We start from the raw sequence: 6,288 nt of genomic DNA, 5'->3' as shown, positions 1-6,288 counted from the left end.
TTTTTAACCGATTTCCGAACTCTAAATGGGTGAATTTTGGCGAATTAAACGCCTTTCTATTATTCGCTCTCGGAGCAATGACGTCACACCGTGACATCGCATCGGGAAGCAATCCGCCATTTTCTCAAACACCGAGTCAAATCAGCTCTGTTATTTTCCGTTTTTTCGACTGTTTTCCGTACCTTGGAGACATCATGCCTCGTCGGTGTGTTGTCAGAGGGTGTAACAACACGAACAGGGACGCATTCAAGTTGCCCAAAGATGCGAAAGTGGCAAGAAATTGGGACGTTTGTTCCGCACACTTTACCGACGAAAGCTATGCTACGACAGAGATGGCAAGAATGTGTGGATATCCTGCGACACTCAAAGCAGATGCATTTCCAACGATAAAGTCAAAAGAAATCTGCCGCCAGACCCCCATTGAATCTGCCGGAGTGTGTGAGCAATTCAGGGACAAAGGACCTCGGTAGCACGGCAAGCAATGGCGGCAGTTTGTTCCCGCAGACGAGCGAGCTAAACCCCCTGGATGTCTTGGCTCACACCGTCCCTTATGCCACCGAAGATGATCAAGAGAAGAATATCGACCCTAGCTTCCCTGGCCTGCTGACATCAACTCCAAAACTGGACAGATCAGCTTTCAGGAAAAGAGAGCGGACGAGGGTATGTCTACAGAATATATTAATTGATGAAAATTGGGCTGTCTACACTCTCAAAGTGCATGTTGTTGCCAAATGTATTTCATATGCTGTAAACCTAGTTCATAGTTGTTAGTTTCCTTTAATGCCAAACAAACACATACCAATCGTTGGTTAGAAGGCGATCGCCGAATTCGTCCTCGCTTTCTCCCGTGTCGCTGGCTGTCGTTTTCGTCGGTTTCGCTCGCATACGGTTCAAACCGATATGGCTCAATAGCTTCAGTTTCTTCTTCAATTTCGTTTTCGCTACCTGCCTCCACACTACAACCATCCGTTTCAATACATTCGTAATCTGTTGAATCGCTTAAGCCGCTGAAATCCGAGTCTGAATCCGAGCTAATATCGCTATAGCTTGCTGTTCTATGCGCCATGTTTGTTTGTGTTGGCATCACTATGTGACGTCACAGGAAAATGGACGGGTGTTTATAACGATGGTTAAAATCAGGCACTTTGAAGCTTTTTTTAGGGATATTGCGTGATGGGTAACATTTTGAAAAAAACTTCGAAAAATAAAATAAGCCACTGGGAACTGATTTTTAATGGTTTTAACCCTTCTGAAATTGTGATAATGTTCCCCTTTAAAAGTGGGGCCACATGCTCAACTGTCTGTTGCCAGTCCAAACGATCCAAAGTGCTTAAAATCGGAACTTTAGGCATCAGATTCAGGCCACATCAAGAGGTAGTCCTGAATCCGATTGGAATCTGGTCTTTTCAAATGTGACTACAGTCTAAATGTGACCTGAATGTGACTCTTTCGTCATCTTTGGGCGAGCTACGTCAGTCGTGTGCGGCGGAATTACACAGTCACCAGTGGAAATGGATATTTCATCACGACATCCGCTTTCTGTTTTTCTATTTAAGACGACCACATTTTCAGTGCGTCACTTGTCAATAGTGCACAAATAATAGTCTATATGTACAAACCCCGTTTCCATATGAGTTGGGAAATTGTGTTAGATGTAAATATAAACGGAATACAATGATTTGCAAATCCTTTTCAACCCATATTCAGTTGAATATGCTACAAAGACAACATATTTGATGTTCAAACTGATAAACATTTTTTTTGTTGCAAATAATCATTAACTTTAGAATTTGATGCCAGCAACACGTGACAAAGAAGTTGGGAAAGGTGGCAATAAATACTGATAAAGTTGAGGAATGCTCATCAAACACTTATTTGGAACATCCCACAGGTGAACAGGGTGCCATGATTGGGTATAAAAGTAGATTCCATGAAATGCTCAGTCATTCACAAACAAGGATGGGGCGAGGGTCACCACTTTGTCAACAAATGCGTGAGCAAATTGTTGAACAGTTTAAGAAAAACCTTTCTCAACCAGCTATTGCAAGGAATTTAGGGATTTCACCATCTACGGTCCATAATATCATCAAAGGGTTCAGAGAATCTGGAGAAATCACTGCACGTAAGCAGCTAAGCCCGTGACCTTCGATCCCTCAGGCTGTACTGCATCAACAAGCGACATCAGTGTGTAAAGGATATCACCACATGGGCTCAGGAACACTTCAGAAACCCACTGTGAGTAACTACAGTTGGTCGCTACATCTGTAAGTGCAAGTTAAAACTCTGCTATGCAAGGCAAAAACCGTTTATCAACAACACCCAGAAACGCCGTCGGCTTTGCTGGGCCTGAGCTCATCTAAGATGGACTGATACAAAGTGGAAAAGTGTTCTGTGGTCTGACGAGTCCACATTTCAAATTGTTTTTGGAAACTGTGGACGTCGTGTCCGGAGACCAAAGAGGAAAAGAACCATCCGGATTGTTATAGGCGCAAAGTTGAAAAGCCAGCATCTGTGATGGTATGGGGGTGTATTAGTGCACAAGACATGGGTAACTTACACATCTGTGAAGGCGCCATTAATTTTGGAGCAACATACTGTATGTTGCCATCCAAGCAAAGTTAGCATGGACGCCCCTGCTTATTTCAGCAAGACAATGCCAAGCAACCATTGAAAATGTGTGGCGCATTATAAAGCCTAAAATACCACAACGGAGACCCCCGGACTGTTGAACAACTTAAGCTGTACATCAAGCAAAAATGGGAAATAATTCTACCTGAGAAGCTTAAAAAATGTGTCTCCTCAGTTCCCAAATGTTTACTGAGTGTTGTTAAAAGGAAAGGCCATGTAACAACAACTTCTTTGGCACGTGTTGCAGCCATGAAATTCTAAGTTAATTATTATTTGCAAAAAAAAATTAAGTTTATGAGTTTGAACATGAAATATGTTGTCTTTGTAGTGCATTCAACTGAATATTGTATTCCGTTTATATTTACATCTAACACAATTTCCCAACTCATATGGAAACGGGGTTTGTAATATATGAATATATATTTTGATTCTGAAGAAATAGCAATTGTTGAAAGACACAAATTGACACTGGTACATTTGTTTATGAGCTTCAAGAAGTAGTCACCTGAAATGGTGTGCTTGAAGCTCATGGAGAGAATGCCAAGAGTGTGCAAAGCAGTAATCAAAGCAAAGGGCGGCTATTTTGAAAAAAAAATAGAATATAAAACATGTGTTCAGTTATATTACCTTTTGTTGTTAAGTACATAACTCCACATGTGTTCATTCATAGTTTTGATGCCTTCAGTGACAATCTACAATGTAAATACTCATGAAAATAAAGAAAACACATCTAATCTAAACGGTATTTTTTTTCTATATTTTTTAGAGTGATAAATGCGTTAAAATGTAATATCGGAAATTATTGGTATCGGTTTTTTATTATCGGTATAGTTTTTTTTGTTTTGTTTTTTTTCTAATTAAATCAACATACTTTTGGCCTGTACTGTAATTTGTCTATAATTACTTTAGACAAAAGTAAAGTAAACATGTATTTATAATTACTATAGACAAAGTAAAGTTAACATGTATTTATAATTACGGTAACACTTTAGTATTGAACATATTCACCATTAATTAGTTGCTTATTAACATGCAATTTAGTAACATATTGGCTCTTAATTAGTCATTATTAAGTACTTATTATTCTACTATACAACCAGTAACCCCAGAATTATTGCTTATTAGTAACCCTTATATGTTCCCTTAGTGTCCAAATAACTCTAAATTAAGTCTTTGTTACTTAGAATATGTTCCCCATACTAAAGTGTTACCATAATTACTATACTGTACTATATACCATGTATATAATAATTACTATAGACAATACTACTCTTGGGGCCCACGGTTCCCATATTGCAGGGGACGTCAAAGGCCGGATCTGAATGAATTATCTACGGCCCCCGGGATGAGATTTGATTAGTTTTAGAACCGGCCCGCAGGCACCAATACTCCATCAGTGTTGGCGCTAGGAATTTTAAAAAATGGGGTCCCAGGGACCCCCCATCAAGTCATAAAAATGGGGTCCCACAGTAAATTTTTGGGGTCCTACTTTTTTGTAAGCGTTTTGAAAACAAATGATAAATGTATGCATTATCCTGTTATATCTCACATTCGCTGCCCACTGCTCCCCTCACCTCCCAGGGGGTGATCAAGGGTGATGGGTCAAATGCAGAGAATAATTTCGCCACACCTAGTGTGTGTGTGACAATCATTGGTACTTTAACTTTAACTTTAACTTTATATTGTGTTTTGGAAAAAAGTTGTCATAAAGGTTACTACTTAATTCATTACTACTTAATTCATTAAAAAAAATAAAAATACAAAATTTAATATAACATTTTAATACACATGTAAATGTATTCATTTTTATATTCAGTCATTTTCTTCTTTCCTTCATGGATCTAAACTAGAGATGTCCGATAATGGCTTTTTGGCCGATATTCCGATATTGTCCAACTCTTTATTACCGATTCCGATATCAATCGGTATTATTATGCCTAATTTTGTTGTGATGCCCCGCTGGATGCATTAAACAATGTAACAAGGTTTTCCAAAATAAATCAACTCAAGTTATGGAAAAAAAATGCCAACATGGCACAAAGTGCTTTTTTTTTTTAACATGCCTCAAAACAGCAGCTTGTAATTTGGGACATGCTCTCCCTGAGAGAGCATGAGGAGGTTGAGGTGGGTGGGTTTGAGGTGTGTCGGGGAGGCGATAGGAGGTAACGGGGGGTGTATATTGTAGCGTCCCGGAAGAGTTAGTGCTGCAAAGGGTTCTGGGTATTTGTTCTGTTGTGTTTATGTTGTGTTACGGTGCGGATGATCTCACGAAATGTGGTGTGGGTTCACAGTGTGGCGCATATTTGTAACAGTGTTGTTTATATGGCCACCCTCAGTGTGACCTGTATGGCTGTTGACCAAGTATGAATTGCATTCATTTGTGTGTGTGAAAAGCCGTAGATATTATGTGATTGGGCCGGCACGCAAAGGCAGTGCCTTTAAGGCACGCCCCAAATATTGTTGTCTGGGTGGAAATCGGGAGAAATTCGGGAGAATGGTTGCCCCGGGAGATTTTCGGGAGGGGCACTGAAATTCGGGAGTCTCCCGGGAAAATCGGGAGGGTTGGCAAGTATGACTGGGAGACTTCTCCCTACGTCCGTGTACCACTACGTACAGCGGCGTTTTAAAAAGTCATACATTTTACTTTTTGAAGCCGATACCGATAATTTCCGATATTACATTTTAAAGCATTTATCGGCCGATAATATCGGCAGTCCGATATTATCGGACATCTCTAATCCAAACGGTATTTTTTTCTATATTTTTTAGAGATGTTCGATATTATCGGCCGATAAATGCGTTAAAATTTAATATCGGAAATTATCGGTATCGTTTTTTTTTATCAGTATCGTTTTTTTTTTTTTTTTATTAAATCAACATAAAAAACACAAGATACACTTACCCACCCACACCAACCCAAAAAACTTCCCTCCCCCATTTACACTCATTCACACAAAAGGGTTGTTTCTTTCTGTTATTAATATTGTGGTTCCTACATTATATATCAATATATATCAATACAGTCTGCAAGGGATACAGTCCGTAAGCACACATGATTGTGCGTGCTGCTGGTCCACTAATAGTACTAACCTTTAACAGTTAATTTTACTCATTTTCATTCATTACTAGTTTCCATGTAACTGTTTTTATATTGTTTTACTTTCTTTTTTATTCAATAATTTTTTTTTAAATTTATTTATCTTATTTTATTAATATTTTTAAAAAGTACCTGATCCTCACCATACCTGGTTGTCCAAATTAGGCATAATAATGAGTTAATTCCACGACTGCATGTATCGGTTGATATCGGTATCGGTTGATATCGGTATGTGTTTGTTCTATTTCTGGCCAAAGTAAGAAAAGAAAACAATTTTGAAGTTGTCTTTATTTTTTTTAGTTCTAATGCCATGATTTATGAGCTAAAATGTGTTCGACACCCCTACCTCGTTGCGTGTAAAGACTGAGCAGACAAGTGTCAAGTATAAAGATCTTCAAGCAGGAGTTTATTGGTGGATATTTTGACAACAACACTAAGTCAACACTGTTTGGGAAGAGGCAAGGAAACATCTGTGGTCCACATGATAAATCTAACTAGCACTGGGACCCAGTCGTGGACAAGGACAGAAGGGACAAATGGCAAGGACCCAACTCGAATGAGAA

Source organism: Nerophis lumbriciformis, linkage group LG03, assembly GCF_033978685.3.
Source record: "Nerophis lumbriciformis linkage group LG03, RoL_Nlum_v2.1, whole genome shotgun sequence".
Taxonomy (NCBI): Eukaryota; Metazoa; Chordata; class Actinopteri; order Syngnathiformes; family Syngnathidae; genus Nerophis; species Nerophis lumbriciformis.
The sequence above is the reverse complement of the archived record's forward strand: the minus strand, read 5'-3'. Positions refer to the sequence as shown.